The sequence below is a fragment of the Epinephelus lanceolatus genome, chromosome 17 (assembly GCF_041903045.1).
Source record: "Epinephelus lanceolatus isolate andai-2023 chromosome 17, ASM4190304v1, whole genome shotgun sequence".
Classification (NCBI taxonomy): Eukaryota; Metazoa; Chordata; class Actinopteri; order Perciformes; family Serranidae; genus Epinephelus; species Epinephelus lanceolatus.
Window position 1 is genome coordinate 30,648,222 of NC_135750.1, and position 19,793 is coordinate 30,668,014.

Genomic DNA, 19,793 nt, shown 5'->3' on the forward strand with positions numbered 1-19,793 from the left:
TCTCTCTCTCTTTCTCTCAGTGTATATATAGTGTCTACCTAACCCTTTCAAACTCCCCAGTAGAAATATTCTGAATAATACGTACGTATATAGTTGGCAGAGCTGCACTACGGTTCATATTTCATGCAATGTGAATGACTAATCCATGAAATGTGTGGGTGGGATGATTAACACAGACACCAGCACTGAAAATATGTTTGCTTTGAAACTCTGAATGTGATACGAACATGAAACTATGAATAATTGGCAGAGAATGGGAGCCCGCGTCGATTTAGAACTCAGAAACGCAGTTTATGACTAATTGTGTTAAGTGAAAATAAAGTGCACTTTTGTTCCTGGGATAATTAGCTTTTTAATGTTGTGAGGGTGATTGTTGAGGCTCTCCTGGGCTCCGCTGCTTTTGGAGTGAGCCCTCTAGCTCTCCCATGGGGTAGTAGCGCTTGTTACACGTCAGCCTGCAGGCCAGAGGAGAGGAGGGAAAGCAACACTTGTTAAGGACCCAGCGTGCACAGGAACTGTTACTGCTGCTACACAAAGTGTTGTTTTGGCTAAAGCCAAAGGCGCATGACAGTGTGATTTGTCAAACTTCATCAGAGTTGTTTCTAAATGTGAAACATGGTCATTCAAGATCTTTTTAGCACCTTATTTTACATGCATTTGACACTTTTAATACTTTTAGTTTATAAATGAAATTATTCAGCAATTCTCATTTTGTGACTGAAGTCCTTGTAGAGAAGATGTGCATTTTCAGAATTTCAGCATACAGTATGTATAGATTTTGGGGGGGGGCATACAGGGGACACATCCCCCTCAATATTTAGAAAATATGCTTATGTCCCCATCAATAAAAACCATGAAAGGACTTTTGTTTTAAAGAAATTAAAGACATTTCCACTGTAAATGTGATGCAGAAAAGAAAAAACTTTGAAGCAACTAAATCATCATTGCAAACACTGTTCCGCGGCTGGGTCATATTATTTTGAATACCACGTTGTCAGCCCACTGTATCAGAATCACAATCCGCTGTATTGCCAAGTAGGTTTTCACATGCAAGGAAATTTGCTTTGTATTGGTGCAAATACTTTTAACAATAAAAGCAAGTATTCCAAAATTCAAGGAACATAAATATAAAAGAAAAGAAAATTACAATAAAAATATGTGAAAATATTGTAGAATATGCACATTAGAATTAAATAAAACTCAAAGAGCTGTGCAGTTATGTGCAGAAAATTGCAAAATATTGTCTAAGAAATGTGCAGAAGTTCACAGTATGAAGTATAAAAAGAATGTGTGCAGTGTACAGAGATAATTGTCCAAGAGATGCGTGTTAATGTAACACATCAAGATAGATTTAGACATTAATATAACACATCACTATATGTCATAGTGCTGTGTTTCAACTATTTTTCTTTGTCATTGTAGTTTGTTTGTATTTGGCACAGACTGTCAGGACTTATCAGGCTGGTCCTGTCAATAAATGATAATAATTTTGCAGTTTTTAAGTAATCACAAAGAGTTTTTAAACAAACTCACATTACAAAGTGCTGATTGCCAGACAGTTTTACTACTTATAAGTACCTCTAGATTGCATTTTTATAGCATTATTTCTAAATGTAATTAGATTATTTCCAAGTTGAAGTAATTTTTAACAAAGATTTAGTCCAGGATGGGCATGCTATTTATGCAGCGCTGGATAATTAGTTATTGAAAACACACTGAAATGCAACTGAAATGTATTCACATAGAGGGAAACTATTAAAGGGGTTTGAGGAAGCGGGAAATTTAGCTTAAGAAAGAGGTGAAGGAAGAGGAGGATTTAGGAAAAGGAGGGGACAAAATAGGAGGCGGCATGGAGAGAGGGAGAGAGTAATTACTCGATGTAAAGGCCACAAACAGAGCTCCTGCTGTCGCTGAAAAATCAAATCTGTCAGTAATTAGACAGAGGCCAAGCAGCACTTGTCAGTGGACAATGGGGCAAGAGGAGAGGGGGTTAGCAATTATCAGAGCTGATAGAGTACCTTTATTTATCTAAACAGCAGGTTAGTTGCCCAATCTCCTCCTTTGTCACTTGTTGCTTATGTGAAAGGGGCACCACTTAATCCGAATAGTGTTCCTTGTGGCGACCAATGGGTATTATGCCTGGGCCAAGAGCTGGAGAGGGCTGCTTTTCAGCGGAGGGCAGAATAATCCAGGGGTTGATCTCATGCTCTTGCAATGCTTCCTTTGCTCCAAGCGCTGATCAGGATCCTTTACGTTTGAAGCTATTTATTAGAAGTTTAGGGAGGTGGGGGGGACTGGTCTAAAACATGTAGTCATTATCAAAGACTTCTGCTCCTTGAAGGGGCAAAAGCCCCCAGAGAGGGGATTTGAGATGTGTGGGGCTTATTTTCATTTAAAGCCAACGGCAAATACAGAGCACAAACTCAGTGGTTCTCATAGAAATATATCAGCATCATGTAAACTAGGGAAGACTCTTCTTTGTTCAGCTGATGAAGGAGTTGGAGAAATGTTATTAAACGGTGGCTCAGGAGGGAATATTTTAGAAGCAAAGGGCTCTTATTAGTGGCTGCTTCAACTTCTCAATTAGTGTAAGATCAACATTTAATACTTTATAATTTGAGAGAAAATTCACAAGTTCTCACCTGAGGTTCTGACACCATTGCAAAATGTGTTAAACCAGTTTAATAACGCAAACATCAAAAATATTGCTTTGCTCTTAGCTACCACAGTTGACTACAGCACGTCCAACATGCATGTTGATATTTATTAATTTTCCATGTGCAATTTTAATTTATGTTTCCCTAAAAATACATCTTGAAAAAACTGGTCCTGTAAAGGTTACTGAGTGCAAACCAGTCTGATGCGCGCTCTGTTTCCAGTGTTAGTACATGCAGTGTTGCACTTATGCCACATTAATATCATAATGCTTTCACATCGCATCCATTAAAAGGTAAAATTTGTTGGTGCAGTTAATTGCATCAGTATCTCTCAGGTGCAGAATGCAGAAGCTTCACTGTAAGTTTTACGCCAAGCAGCACGCATAATTTAAGTTTGACAAGTCAGCAGTAGTGTGAGAAAAGAAATGGAGTTACTATAAATTATTAGATAAATTGTGAAGTTTATGGTTCTTTAAAAAAAAAAAATCCCGTTGAAGAACTCGTGTTAATAATTAAGACCAAACTGAGAATTAAACTGTAATTTGCTGATGATGTGAATTCATCCCATTAATTATGTGTGTGTGTTTTTAATGTCTTCAACTTGAACTGTTGAAGTTATGAGCTGAGAAACATCAACTCCAATGTGCGGTATCTTATAATGTGGTTGATAACTCTTGTGCTGACACAGGCTAATTTCCTCAAACATCCTTAACTAGAGAAGGAATTAATATCAACTTCACTCTCAAGTGCTCTGTTGTTCAATTAAAAATCAAATTGGAAATTTTATTAATAATGTTTCAGCTAACTTTAAGAATAACAAGAAATGGCAAAGTTTATTTGAAGTATCGTTTTGAGTGAGGAGGTTATAGTTTCTGGATAAACGTCTAAAATGTCCCACTAATATTGAATCTAAATATTTTTCATTTGCTTATGAAATTGCCTGCAGAGCTGAGAGTCATTCCCAATGTGTTTGGACTAAATTACAGTAAAGTTATAGCTTCATGTTGTTGCCTTCTCAGTATAGTGCCTGGACACGCTATCTCCACACAGTCTCACTGAACTGACCTTCTTACTTCTGGCCTCCTGAATCGTAAAGAGGAGGATATTTGCAGTGCTACGGTCCGATTGTCAATAAAGTATGCAGAGCGTGGTAAAGTGGTGTCTTAAATATTCCTTTATATATGGAACCCAGATGTGAAAAATATGAAATCCCATAAATCACCGGAGGCTGATTAGCTCCCTACGTTTGGCCATTGAAAAATGCATAAGTACATCACTCACGGCTCAAAGCAGATTTCTGAAGATTACAGAGTTGCATATTTTCTAAACAGTGACAGGTTTTAATGTGGTTTACAGAGCACTCAGATGGGAGAACAAGCAAGCAAGATTCACAAACTGGAGGCACCAACGGCTGGGTCTTTAAGTCGACATTTAGGTATTTGCCTGTTTCTCACACATGTAAACATGTGCTGTGGGGATGCATCACCGACATGAGATAGAGCACATGAAGATCTCATTTGTACTCATTGTAAAGTATGAGCTCGTACAAAGTGATACCTATTTATCAGTTTTCAAGGTTGGAAAATGAAAGAATGTATTCATGTGGATTTGGGAGTTCAGTTAGTAATGTGCTTCGCTGGAAAAAATAAATCTAATACCCTTTCCACCTTCATTTGAAGAACAAAAATTGTCAGATTGGAAACTTTGTCGAAGAAAATTGGTGGTCACGAAGAACACATGAAGAACATTGTTTCTTTTCTCCAAATTGCTTTCACAGCTTAAACAAATTTAATAAGACTTCTTTTGATTGACAGGAGAGCGCTCTCCCACAATGTCTTCTTTTTGCTCTCACATTCCTCGTCAGCAGCTGTGCGCCGTTTTGAATGAGATGGAGGCTGAAAATCTGTGCTGCACACATACACAAACACACACACTATCGACGTGGAACAAGTGGGACTTTTATACAAGTCCCCGCGGGCCTGAATGTGCTACTCACGACACATTTCAAGAGTGTTATTTTGTGTCATTGAGAGTTTTGTAAATTTGGTCGGTGTACGGTGAAATCTACATGTCCCAGTGGTCATCATTAGATGGTGTTTTTTGGGTCAAAAACGTTGCAGATTGTAAATTTCATTTAAATCTATTTGAGTTTTGCTAGTCTGACATGTGCATTTCTGGAGAATGCTGCACAGGAAGTGATGCATCTTACATTTCCTGCAGCAGCAACAGGTTTGTCTGCACTAATTTAGAAAAGAACTTGTTGGCGTGAACGGTGACGGGCAAAAAAAATTATACCACACGTGGCACCTGTTAAGTTGAAAATAAAATGAAAATAAAGTACAAACCACCCACACATTGGTATTTGCGTGAACTCTGGCACAAAAACACACAGCAACAACAGCAGAGCACCAAAGATATCTTACAAATAAAAGCCAGATTACCACTTTAATTTGTTGTCAATGGAGATGATTTGCTAACTTTTCCAGTGCTGCAGTTACATTTCCCAGCCTCAGCGAGGCACAGTGGAGGTCTGTGCAGGTGGCACGGCTGTAGAGCCCGGCGGGGGTTTTCTGTTCCCTCTCCCCCTTCTCCACAGGTGCTTATTAGCATATATGAGCTGCCACATGTTCCCAGCCCGGCCACCGCCCGAGGGGGCAAAATCAGTCTTCGCCCATAATCTTCACAGCCTGACCAGGCCCTCGCTCCCTCTAACAGGGGCACATGGCGTAGCGTTTATGAAGCACAGCAGAGGTATTACCCCGCCGTTTTCTCTCCTTTTTTTCTTCACTCCTCCCTGAACTGCTGGATAACCTCTCTAAGCATCTGCCCCTTTATTTCCATATCCCAAGTTTAAGGTCAGGATGAAAAGAGATATCGATGTACATAATACATATATGTAAGAGATATCTATTCTCAAAGGCAAAGAGTAATTCAGTTGCAGACTTTACGTTGCAAGTGTTCTGTTAACAGATATCAAACAGCTCCGTGCTCGGCCAGCAGTCGAAATGTTTTGCACCTGGTCGGCATGACAGAAACCCATTGTCATCTTAACAGCCCCCCACTCTGTGAGACATGTGAATGGTTCCGCTGTGTGTATGTGAGAGGGCGAGAGGGGGAGCACGGCTGGATGGGAGCTGTCCGTGTTTGAAGTGGGCATATGGTCGTCGCATTTGCATTTAATGCCCTTCAGATTACTTGTTTTAACTCGTGCTAAACACCTCACTCGGTTGGGGCTAATTTGATGAGGTCATGGTATGACCCTGTGACCCCCTCTCTCCATGTTCGCTAAGTGAAACCAGCTGAGTCACAGAGTGAGAAGGGGGGTGGAGGTGGAGTGGGAAGGGTCTTTGCATTGTGGCTGGATTGGCCTGACAGTCACTGAGCCTCACTTACCCATCAGTGTGGAGCGGCGTGTCGACCGCTCAGCGGACACATTGCTGGTGTGAAGCCCTCTCCCGACCGTCGCAGAGCTCAGCAGCTTCTCTCCCAAGCAAAGCATCTAGTCAAAACACATTCAATAGACCTGGAAAGAATAACAAATGCCCCAGCTTCTTATCAGTCCACTCTCCACTTTGAAGATGTTTGCAAGAGCAGATTGCACCAATATACATTCAGCCAAAGATGTGTGTGTGTGACCTGCAAGACCCCTATTAAGACATTTATTTTCCTTTGCATGGCTATACTTTCTTATGTTTCACAACTCTTAATAAGAGGTTTAACTATGATTTCTCCAACACAAGCAAACTTAAAATTCTAGTTTTTAAGTTGGGAACAATGTATTTAGTGTTGATTACATTTCACACTTGGGATCTGTTGTGCAATTTATTCGAATTTTGAAATAATGTTGGTTTGTTAAAAACAATACAACCATAAGCATGTGTATATGTAAGCACATACACACACGCAGACACACACACACTCCTCTCAACATGAAAGGCCGTCCATAGGAATAGTTAAAGCCCTCTTATGGAATGTTAGTGAGGCCCGTTGAAGTACTGATCCACAGCGGCAAACCGGCTCTTTTCTATTGCTGCAGACTCAAGTGTTGTCCAGACTCCAGAGAATAGCCCTGTATGGTCTGAGGGGCTACATTTTCCTAACCTCCAAGGCCACCGCCGCGAAGGCGCCTCAAGAGAGCCTCTTTCGTGTCAAAGGGGGAAAGCCATTCAACTCGAGAACGGCCTCTGGCTTTTGATCAGTTCACAAGTTACAGTTTTGCGGAGGCCCTTTTTTCATGCAAATGGGAAATCTTCAAACACTGTGCGGAAATACATCTCATTCGGATGTACCTTAATAGGTAGTGCTTTTAACATGGGAACTTTCGCAGCCAAGGACTTGCTTGAAAGCCTCCTCAGAGTAGTGAAAAGCACACTCAGCGCCCAGGTGTAGACGGTCCCCTTTAAGAGCTTCTTTCTGCCCCGAGTTCCTTCGAGCCGGCGCCTTTGTATGTTCACTGGAGACTTTATTGACTCCCAATTAAGGGATTAGGATAAAGATTATTGGAGCCATTTTCAAAACACATAACATTTACTGGCTTTCCCACACCACTTTGGATCACCACTCGTGTTTTGGCACACATTAACTTTATTGTTATAGATGGAACAGCTGTGTCGGAGCACAGTGTTATTAAAATCGGGGCTCTTGCACTTGCAGCATCCAGGATAAACTGTTTTCATTCCTTTTTTGACAAAATTGTGTTTCTAACAAGCTTGTGTGCCATCATAAGTTATATATTCCCCATTTATATAAGATCAAATCCATACATAATCCTAATTTGAGAAGATATTTGCAGTGTGGGGTTGGGTAAATATAGTGCAGACTCTATTCCGAGAGGTCTTTCCCAAGTGGATTTAAATTCAAAGGTGTTGGAATGTCAGGTTTTATTTGGGGTGTCTCTGTGTTTCACGTGTTTCTCTTGGCACTCTGAAACTGCCCATTATGCTCCTATTAAAGTTCATGTTGCTGGAATATTGGGAAGAAGGAGGGGTGAACCAAACTCCCGTCAAGGTCATGTTCCAATGGAAAGAGCCAACAATGCCAGTGCTAATCCCTCCCCCTCCACCGCGCTCTGACCCCATCCCGTGGCTTGTAGAACTCTGTGGTGGGAGAGGACAAGAGGCCCGGCTTGTTCCTATACTCAACCCGGCATTAGGCAGCCCAGAGCTCCTGGATTATCTGCCAATTAGCACCAATTGTGCCGGACGGCATTAATGTAATGTTCTATATTTTTTAATACCGTTTAATTTTTGCTCCTCTTCTCTCCCCTCCTTCTCTTTCGCCTAATCAAGATTGTCAGCACTCTCTTTTGCCTTTTCTCATTTAAAATAAAAGAGTTGGGGTTTAATTTGGCATTAAGGAGCGTAGAATATGCCTTGCCAGCAGAGCGTTTGTTGGAGGGAGAGAGTTAGCTGGGAAAAGGGGGGGTAGAGAGAAAGAAGGGAGAAAATCATTTTATGGGAGATACTGTGAAGGACTTGTTTGAACAGGCCGCGAGCCTCAGTGTCCTGCTACATTAGCGGGGAAGTCAGCTTTGTGCTGGAATAACGTGTTGCCTCACTATTGTGCCCCCTACGGTGGAAGGGTTTGGTGGGTTTGGATTAGGAGACTCCATTACATTACCCTAATAACTGGATAAAGCCGCCTCATCCAGTGCAACTGATCCTCAAGTATTAGCGCTCATGGCCTCGTCACAGCATTTCAGCAGCTGATCTGCAGACAGTTGATTTCTCATTATAACAGACTGATAGAAACACACAGCTGCAGTAGACGGTGCCCGAGCATGCCACGATGTGCAACTTTCATCCCAGAGCAAATGTGTTATTTCTAAGAGAATTCCAAGAGACGATTACAGGCGTTTTCCACTGATTTAGATTGACGTGGCACTAAACAAAGTCAACAAACCTCCCCACAATTTAAGAGGCAAAATGATGATCTTTAGTCTGCTATGAGGGAATTTCCACAGAGGTGAATTTTATTACGATGAAAAATGTTTTGTGCTTTACACATAATTGACTCTGTACCATCCATAAAAGTAGCTAATCATTATAAAAGCATGGCAGTTTCACACAGTTTAATTATATATCTGTTGCAGGTGTTAGGGCATGTCAGAGGCTGCATTATGAGACTTGCAGCCTATTTTATTTGTAATCTTTTTTTCTTTTCCAAAATAGTCTCATTTACCTTATATAAGCTGTGTGAGTTGTTTTCACAGACAGGGAGAGGGGAAAATAAAGACTAGAAGAAAGAGGGAGAAGAAAATGAAAAAGTGAGTGAAAGAGTGTGTAAGACGACAGCAAACCGAGCGGGGAAAGCAATGAAGAATTTTTTTATTAAAATGCTAAATTTTTGTCATTTTAGATCAAAGTGAATTGATGGAGAATGACCTTCATTACAACGTTTGAACATATAAAAAAAAAAAAAAGTGCCGGCATGAGAATGTGGCAGAGGAGCGAACAGATTACATATAAAGCCCAGCTTCTTTGATGTTAACTGTCCAGACCAATTAGGCCCGAGGACATGTGTGAGTCCTGACGCTTTCATGGATGGATTCAGGTTGACTCTCTGTGTGCTGCAACCACACACCAACCTATCCCAGAAATTTCCTCTAAATTAAATCACATTTTTTACTATGATTTGTAAAATATGAAATAATTTTTTATTAGTAGTAGCAGAATTATTAGCAGTTTCTACTTTAATGCATGTGCAGGATTTGTAGAATTATCAGAATATTCTTAAAAAAAGTGAAGCAAAACATGCAACTAAATATTCAATATATCTAATTTAGAAATACTAACTTGGAGTCGACTGTAAATGAATAGCATTAAATCTCCTTACATGCACTCACAGTGTGTCTGGAGGTCTGGCTGCTGTATGGGAGGAGCTCAGGTGAGGCCAGAGGCCACTGGTCATTAGCGATCCAGCTTCCCTTCATAGTGTTAATATGGGGTCAGGCTGTGGACTAGAAATCCACAATCACAGCTGGCACATTCACCATCTCCACAGTTGCTGTTTTCGCTAGTGGAGTGAAAACAATCCGCCTGCTGTTCCCCCCCGGTCCGCTGGGCTGACCTTGCCCTTGGGCCACACCACCGTACACCACCCCAGCTGTTGTCACTCTGCAGCAGGGGGAAAAAGCCCCACCGCCTAGCCTGCCCCTCTTGCTGGGACCTTTTTCTTTGCTGTGGGCCCTTCCTGCAGGTGTGCTAAGGTCCTAGCTCCCCCTGTTTGATTACGGCACAGGCCAAACACCAAGGCTCGCCTCCACCCCAGTCCTGCGGGTTTGATTCAGGGCCTCCAAATGCCTTTTAGATCCCTAATCCTAAACACTTAAGCCCTTCCTGATGGGTTCAGCTCCAGGTCCCAGCGATTTAACCAATCCAAATAGTGAGAGCACTGAGGGGTCGAGTTCGGCCGGGTTGCCTTTTGCCCTTTTTTTCTTTTAATTCAGTGTATTAACCCTTTCCTATTGATTGAAGATGTATAGAGGCAGTTTTGAAAACACAAGTGTCATTCTTATATTTTAGGAAATGTTACCACACTCCTTTTTACCCTGCTACTAGCACTCACAATGGCACCTTCAAGTGAATCCCTCATATTCAATAAGAGCTGCTATAAAGTATGAGATGAAATGGCTTTATGTAGAAAGTCTGAAAAAGAAGTGAAAATGTTTTGAGATCACTGCATTGTGAAATGATGTTAATGAATCAGTGTCAAGTACAGTGCTGCATGTACAGGACGAAAAGTGCCAAAAAACTATAGTTTCTCTCACCAAGAGTATGTGCTGGTTTAATCTTTCCCATTTTCCCCATGCTGTTTAAGTAAACAGGGCTGTCCGGGCCTCCACCTGTTTCAGGGTGCTTGAGAAATGGACTTTTCCTGAAAAGTCTGTGACCTCTGACCCCTGCAGAGCAGGAAGGGGCTGCCAGCAGGCAAATGCCCTCCTGTGTGGCCAACTGCCATTTAACCCCATAATTGTTACAAGGCAGCTCCTGGCCGTCCAAAACTTGGTTTCCGGAAATCGCTCTTAAACAATCAAATAAACGCACATGCAGGGAATTTGCCATGCCCACGGCCCTGAGATGGAGCCTGTGAAGCGGTGATTACGGATTCACTGGTTGGACTTGACACCTTTGAAAACATATATGGCAATATATATAAATATATCTCAGTCTCAATTGTGTAAGAAATGTAATTTTAAAAAGCAAGTTATTTCTAGTTATTTAAGTTATGAAGTTATTTTAACCACAACAAACATTATAAGCTCATTGGGTTTTCATTTTCCATGTCCAAAAATGCTAATAAGTCAGATTTTTACATCATTTTGAGTTTATATAAAGTAGTACACTCATACAATGCTCAGTTGAAATAATGAGTGAAATAATTCTCTTCTTTCGGCCAACATTTCAGCAGTTAAGATCATTTAATTTTTGTGTGGTGTTGAATCACAGCTGGCCTCAGGCTGTGTTGTAGATACAGTATCCACTTTACCTTTATCATGCAGCGCTCTGGCCCATCAGGCTTTCTATGTGGTTGGCTGCACTTGGTTATTTTTTCCATCCCTGCACATTTGCTTTTTGCTCGGCGCTCACCTCCAGACTCGGGCTTAGAGTGTTTCCCCAGCAGCCTTTCTGATAGCAGTGCGCTCGGTGATTGCTTCCCAGGATCAGAGCAGCATGCAGCGCGAGCAGGCGGCTCAGCATACCACACATGCTGCAAGATCAAAGGTCATTCTCGGAGGCCTGGGATTATGGGGGAGGTAAAATTATATTTTTTATCCTTCTGCTTTGTTTTTGATCACCCTATCTGACCCACCTCAACCTGCACTCCCACGCCACCTCTCACTACAGCCCTTTACACTCAGGTGTTAGTTTTCAAGACGGGCTCTGGGTTGAAGGAGGGTTGAGGTTCGCTAATGTAGAAAAACAACAGACAGCTTGGATGCAACCTTGAGCAGCGGGTTTGGAAAGAGCTCTAAAGAGACTCCAAGGTCAGTGGATGTGGGAACTGCTGCTGCTCTCTCCTGGGTCTGACGGAAACAGTGACCAAATCAAAGACGGCTCATGAGTGATACGTCCACTGAGGTCACATCTATTTATTACTGCAGAGGGAGAGTATCACATATACAGCAGGTCTATAATGGAAGGGACAGTAATGAAGCCTGATGTATGTCATCAGCAGGTGTGAATGACTTGTTATCATTCAAGTTATTATCCAAGTGAGTACAACTTATATAAACCCCGAATTCACCTGTGTGTATTTATTCTGCAGGACCATCTCACTACTGTGTGTGTGTGTGTGTGTGTGAGGATGATTTAAACTGCAGTCACACTTCTTTTATTTTGGTAATCAGGACCGCAGAAGATGCTGTCCTCTAACTTTTAACTACAGAGAGCCTTGCCTCATTTGCATGCTGCAGAGTGTGTAATTAACACAGAAAGCATTGCATTGTATTCATGTCGAAAATTGTTCAAATTTGTAAACAAATAAAGCAAATACACAGTTAGAGTGTGTCATTGACTTAGTCTTGTAATTTCAAGGCTATTGCAATAAATGTCATGGTGTTTCCCACCATTGTCAGGACACCAAACATCAAACACTTTTAAAAGAAAGAAATGTGTGTAGTAATTATTAATTCACAAAAATATTACCCTATGTGTCAGAGTATGTCTGTGGGGCATATTTGTTTTGTAAATATTTTTTAAATATGTCTGCCACCCTGCATGTATTCATTCATCTGGCAGAATTAATTATGATGTTTAGTAAATGCTGGAGTTTTAATGTTGACATTCAGGGAGTGGGAATTTATTTAGGTATATTTATTTTTATTAGAAGTTTCGAATAATAACAGTACTTGTATTTAGTTTTACAAGTATTTAAGCACATTTAGAATCAAAACTGATTATGCAAAATACGGAAAAGGGCTCAAATAATAATTGCATTTTAAATCTACTCACACCAGTGTTTCATAAAAGATATTCTATGGCTTATATGAACGACATTAATAAATATACCACTTAACTGAATAAAGGAATGTACATGCATCTGCAACTATAACAAATAATCATTTAAAGATAAAAGTTTTTAAAAGTTATGCTTTTGTATTTATTTAGATGGATTACTGTAGCTTAAGTAGAGATTTTTAAGACAACGTGTGGACTTCAATGTGAATATTTTCTTTGTTGCATGTAAAATACTAATACAGCAGCATCAAGATAATATTTTTTGTGATGCAACCTCAATCTTTTTTTCTCAATACATCTTATAATTTAATTTTTATACTGTTGTGTCTCAAAGGATGAGAAGATAAAAACAAAAATACGACAGTATATAAATATATTATGTGGATTTTGCACTTAAAGTAGAACACAAAAAGAAAAATATTTCACCAAAATAAATAGTTATATACCTTGTAATAAAAGTCTCATCTCTGTTTTTAAAATCTCTCTCAGCCGTTGCTCTGATATTCTGTGGATGAAAGAGGAGAGCTGGATGAATAGTGGAAGACGAGACCCTGTGGAGAGGAAGACGCTGCCCTCCATGTGATTCAAAATGCTCTGACAGAGTGGGAGAGGACCATTAAGTGGTGTGTTATTTACACATCATAAGCCAGTCTATTATATTGACATCCAGACGACCCAGTCCACCACTGTTCTGTGCGCGCCGCGGCCTCTCTCTCTGTTTGCTCTCAACACCAGCATGCTGATTGGGTGATTTTCTGATATGACATTCCAATGCTCCGGACTATGTGCAAGATCTTTTTGTCTGAAATAGTCTGAAAGCATTCATTACCCGGCAAGAAATGAGACAAAAGGTCAAGAAAGCGGTGTGACAGGGTGGAGCCATGTGAAGTGGAGGTGGGGTTTACAATCCAATTGGGGATTAAGTTATCTCTTATATCTCTTACTTACAATAAATCCACACGTCCCCATCAGAAATGTCTTGTTTAAACTGTGGAGGAGCATGAAGCAAATGTTTGACTTTATTTAAAATTCATTGTTCAGTATTACATTGCCGGCTGGGGCGAGCCCCGAGATTGCAAAGGTGAGCAGACAGGCTGTATATTTTTTATTCTCATCCAGAAATTGCAGAATGCAGTTGTTGTCGTCGTCCACACACACTCTGCCATTTACCAATAGCATCAAAATATTTGACATCCTATAATGGAATCACATCCAGAGTAATTCTTGTAACTACTGTTGACATAGGTGCCCCAAGTAAAATAAATCTATTTTGGCCATTGATGTGAATGAACTCTCTGTGAACCATTTAAAGCATTAATGCAGATAAAGGAGAATACATTCCCTTTACCCAGATCATTAGAATATAACTACCACAGAGTTATTACTGTGGGAAAGAGCTGCAAATACTTTTCAATAACATCCCAATAAAACTGCAGGGACGTGGAACAATTATCTATGCAGGGATATATATGATTCAGAGCTATCGTGTAAAAGGTGATTTCAACATTTTTGCAGTATGAGAGGTATTACAAGAGTTTTACACCCAAAAACTCAGTGACTGGCGAGATACAGTAAATTACACTTTCAATTTGTCTGAAATGATTTACAGAGCTTAAGAAAATTATGTTGCTGTTTGTATTCCTCAAAAAATCTCTCTCTCTCTCTCTCTCTCTCTCTCTCTGCGTCTCTCTCTCTCTCTCTCTCTCTCTCTCACACACACACACACACGCACACACGATAATACAATACAGTAGCCTTTCAAAATAGTCTTCACAAGCAGGGGAGAAATGCAATTATGAGAGGTCATCTTTTACCCCAAAATATTTGTTTAAGCATTTCAAGGACTGCAGGCGCAAGTACAGTACACGTTATGAATTTTGACTGATTCATCACCCAATCATAAGCACTTATGTAAAAGCTGAGAGAGACGCTCTTTATACAAAAAACACTCATGGTTTCAATTTATGATCACAAGTAATCCAGCTGGGTTTTATAAATAAAATAAATTCATCTGGTAAATTAATATTTCAATTCCATATCTAGAGTTTTTTTTTTCCTTTCCAAATCATCATTTTCTGTTTGTCAGCATGGTGTTGAATATGTATAACACACCAAAGCAGGGATGTTGTTGAGACAGATACTCAACCAAAGATTTTTTTTAACTCCAGGTAAGAGAAAATAGAAAAAAAATCAGATCAGAGCAGTCAATCATGTCAGTGTTATTACAGGTTAAAACTCCAGTGGGTAAAATAATGAGTCCTTGTTATGCTGAGGTTCCCTGCGAACGCCTGGAAGTCCCTCAGCCTCAGTTTGGGCACCACTAACACAGCAGACACAAGTACGATCTCAGTGTAGCCGTACCATCATCGTACTGGAGTCAATGAACAAATAAGTTACCATGAAATCTCTTTTTATTTATGGTGTTATAACTTCACAGTCGTTCTTATCAATGCCAGTTCTTTGTTAAAAATTGTCCATAAAAAGAAATGTTTTGACTGAATTGTTTTAATCTGTTCTAATTTATTTCAGAATATTAGGAATAAGACTTTTGAGACTTACAGATGAAGTTTCAAGGAATAAACAAAGTAAATTTAATGTTTATTTTCCTGTTTTACAGTTCACCGTCCACGAGTCAGATCATGATGCAGGCAGAGAGAGTCGAGGGTCGTGTCACTGCAACACAGCGTTAATTGTAAGAAGACCATCTGTGTTTGTACTGTATGCATTTTAACTCAAATATGGGAACTTGATGAAACCTCACTAAGACTGTATATAAAATTATAGCACATCTGAGCTGTAAATTTAAGTTAAATTGGACCCCAACTTTATTAGTTTCATTTTCATCAGCATGAAAAAGCTACTGTGTTTCTACCCTTTAAACTAGTTAAGAGAAATATATTATCACTGGTGTTTATCTTCATCTGGTTACGTAAATAAACTGTTGAATCAAGTTTAGTTATTTAGAGCTGAGATATTTTTCTCATCTAAATCAACTACATTAAACAGTATACTATTATGAATTGTTTTTAGGTTTGTGTCCTTCTTAAACAAACAGATTTAAAAGAAATAAATTCACATGCTTTTATTATCAATAGTTCCTGCAGGATGTGAAGCACTTTAATAAAAATTGAAAACTATGAAACTCTAAATTGCAAAACTATTAGGTTAATTGAATTAATGAGCATTTCTTATACCGATTAAAATCTGCAGCGACTGGAAACTGATAACCAATTTCATCCAACACAACCGCATCAGCAGATGCACCAGTGGAGTCTCTTACAACTGACTTATACGTAAATAAATACTTTATAGGTGAAACATTAGAATTAGTTGGAGGATAATTTGAACAGGAAAGAAACAATAAAAACAAATGAGGAGCTGATTGTGATCTGTGGTGAACTTGGCAGACAATTTCCTCTCCTCACCTCTCCCATGAGTAACAGCACCCAGCAGAGCTGGAGGCGTCCCACTGGGAGAGCCTCTCTGTGGTTATCATACCCCATCTAGTGGCTGCAGTGGGTTAAAGGAGAGAGGAGGAGGACAGTGTCAGCAGCACTTCGAAATCTTCACTCTCCACAGTAATACAGTCAGATAGATAGATAGATAGATGGATGGATAGATAGATAGATAGATAGATAGATAGATAGATAGATAGATAGATAGATAGATTGATTGACTGATTGACTGATTGATTTTGAGTGAAATAATCATGTCATGCTTTGGTTGAAATAATACAATTATAATAGTGACTTTGGATGCAAATGAGAATAAAATTAAAAGAAAACAGTCACATAATTTCACTCAATTTGTTTGAATATATTATTAATAAGAGCTTCAATGTGGTCTGACAATATAGGAGTGCACGACGTAACGCTCTTTTAGGTGCAAATTGAATTTCATTTAAGGGGAAAAAAAGGCTTATGGAGGTGTTGAGACTGAAGCAGTCCACGGTTCGTGTTACAGAGATATGAAGCCATAAGAATGTGTGAAAGCAATGCCCTCTAGATCCCCTCTTTTCACAACCCTATTATCCAATTGAAAACTGATCTTCAGCGAACTCCCATTGTGTGCCTCTCTCAGAGAATAAATGCACCAAAATTGATCTCAGGTCTCTGAAGTGGGCCCGCGGAGCTGCAGTTTACACATGGGACCATTTTATTCACTTCTGGTGGCAATTTACAAACATGCAAAACTGAGAGCTCTCCACCACAACCTGCAAGCCAAACGCAGGAGCTCCACCTGTCTCATAACCTTGTTGGAGCACAATTTTCCTGCCTACAGAGGGAGGGGAAAAATGTAGCTGTGACAATGTCAAACAATGTGTGTGTTAACAATTCAACTCAGTACAGTGGGACTGTCATGCTGAAAGAGCAGCCAGTTGGAGGATCTGCTAATGTATTGTGACTCCTGCTGTCAGCAGTTCAGCTCTGCACTCTCTTCCTGTAATTTTCAGCCATCTCCACTGCACTGATACCGTTACAAAAGCCTGCTCACTATCACTCACGCTGAAGCTGTGGTGGCTATTAACTGTTTGCTCTGGTTTTGATGTTTTACATTGTATGAGAGCAAAGAAAGATGCTTTCAAATACCGTGTGGCCCAGCTGAATTAAAGATGTTCCTGCTGAAAGGATGATCAGACTGTTTTGTGCCACATTTAAGTTCTACTTGTAAGTCCCAACCCGGTGACAATGGAACTGTTTTTGCTATTTTAGAAATCAAGCATCACTTAACTGTTTATTGCCACAGAAAGTAAAGATGCATGTCTGATAACAATGTAAAAAGCCCAAACCTATGCCTATCCAAAAACTAAAATGACAGCTGATATATGAACAAAGACTACAATGCAACTATACAGTTTAGCATCCTATAAACAATTTATAAATGGCTCATAAGAAAGTAACACACTATACTGAAGTTGCAAGCAGATGAAAGGACACTTAAGTGTTTCTTCATGTATTTGTCAGCAACTATAACTCCATAATTGGTGTATAAACAGATAATAAATGACTGACACTGAATATGACACAGTTGCAGTCATCTTTGGATTTTAAGTATTTAGTGAATAATATATAATATAGATTTTTCCAACTTGCTTATAAAATAGTCACAGCTGTAAATGACAATACATATGCACTTGGTTCCTTTTTTAAAAGATCTTTCAAAAGCATTTCACTCTGTAATTTCATTTTGTTAGCCACATTAAAACAGTTGTGGTTAGAGTGGTTAACTAGCTTTATGACCAATATGTAATAGCAAAACAAGTTAATCAAACATGTGGTGTACCACAAGGATGTATTTTAGGACCCTTGTTATTGATTGTTTTATTATTAATTTGTAAATTGTCTTCCCAAGTTATGGTAATGATACCGAAATAATTTTATTTTGTACAGATTCCCTTGCTCTCATAAAAAATACCAACAAGAAAAATGTATGGTAAGGTTTGTGCCTAAGTATTAGTAAATGGGGGAAAAAACAACTTAGACATTCTTAAGCATTCTGGTTGATGATAAGAGATTGAACTGGAAGAAAACATATCACTTTTGCTTCTAATAAAACTGTAAAGTCACTGGGATTCATCAACAAATAAGTTATGGCAGTGTTGTTTAAACCAATACTCCTCTAATCTCTGTAAGTTTCTTTTACTGTAAAAAAATAAAAAACAAAAAATTCAATAGAAATAAATAAATGACAATGATAGTAGTAATAACAACAACAACAACAACAACAACAATAATAATTATTAATAATAATTATTATTATTATTGTTATCATCATCATCATACGATTTTTCAAACTCGTATATTTTTGTGTTTATGTTGAACTATGACATTAATCATTCATAAACTGTTTAATTATCAGTTGTGGATGCTTCATATCATTTCTAATTGTTAAAGGAAGTTATACTTGTTAACAAATACATAAACAAACACTTAAATGTGTCCTTATGACCTGCTTACCACACTATAATGTGCTTACTTCTAAATGTGAAGGGAGTGTATGGAAATTATTGGGGTTGGGACGGAGTCTGAATCTTATATTTTATTTTATTAAAAAAAAGTAAGCCCTCCCTAGTGTTAGCAATATTTTCTTTGGATCCTACCCCGTGACTTGCCGAAAAACTGCAATATCTCAAAGTAACTCTTTATCTGGCAAACATAACAAAATAGAAGAATACAGCCACTGTCTAAAGAGCTGGTTGATACTGCAGCCAGAGAATGACTGAAGTGGCAACTCTCGGGTGAAGGAAGAAATATAAAGCTCCCTGGCTCTCCCAGACAATATCTACCCCCCTTTAACAAAAATAAAAAATACATAGTCCCTCTTCCTTTTTTGAGGCTCACCCTTCCTAATGACTTCATACAGTCCCTAAACAGAGGGGCTTAAAGTAAAGTGTTACTATAATCCTATTTACCACTTTATTAGGGTTTTCATGTGAATGTAGCTTGAAATTCCTCCATCTCGGGTAACACTTGAAGAAGTATAGGTCTACTCTTAACTATAGCCCAGAGTCTGATTTTAAACTAACCAGCAGGAGCATCAGTGGTGAGCTGTAAAGTTGCTCTGATAGGTAAAAAGCTGTCACAAGCCCTATTATATGGTTTATAATTATAGAGCCCTCAGCTGTTTCAACCTATTTCCTGAGCATCCTTTTAATCAGGCCATAACCACCATTACATTTGTTCATCCAATGGGTGATGCAATCCCTGAAGCCAAAGCTCTCTATTCATTAGATTGTTTTAATGTGCCTCAAAGCGGTTGTGCAAATAAACAAGCCGTTACAGTGAAAAGAGAGGAATCCCTGAGTCTAGGAGGGACTACAATTCCAACTTGTGCCTTTTATCTTATTAATCCCACGCAACGTCATTTTGCAGGTCCCCGAAAAGGACTTATAAATTGCGTCTAATGGGCTTCAAATCAAGCACTAATTAAAACTGCATTAACCTTAATGAATCAGAAAAATTGAGACCCCAATTTATTGGAGTTGTGTTTATACAAGAGCTGGTTTCAATAATACATGACGCAACCGGCTGTGTGGGATGAGCCCGTTTTCCTAATGCGAACCTCCTGTGAGTGTGTGTGTGTGTGTGTGTATGTGTGTGTGAGTATCAGTGTGGTGTGTTTTGGCCCTCGTCGTCATTACAGGCCTTGTTAGAGGTTAACTTTAGCAACATTCAGG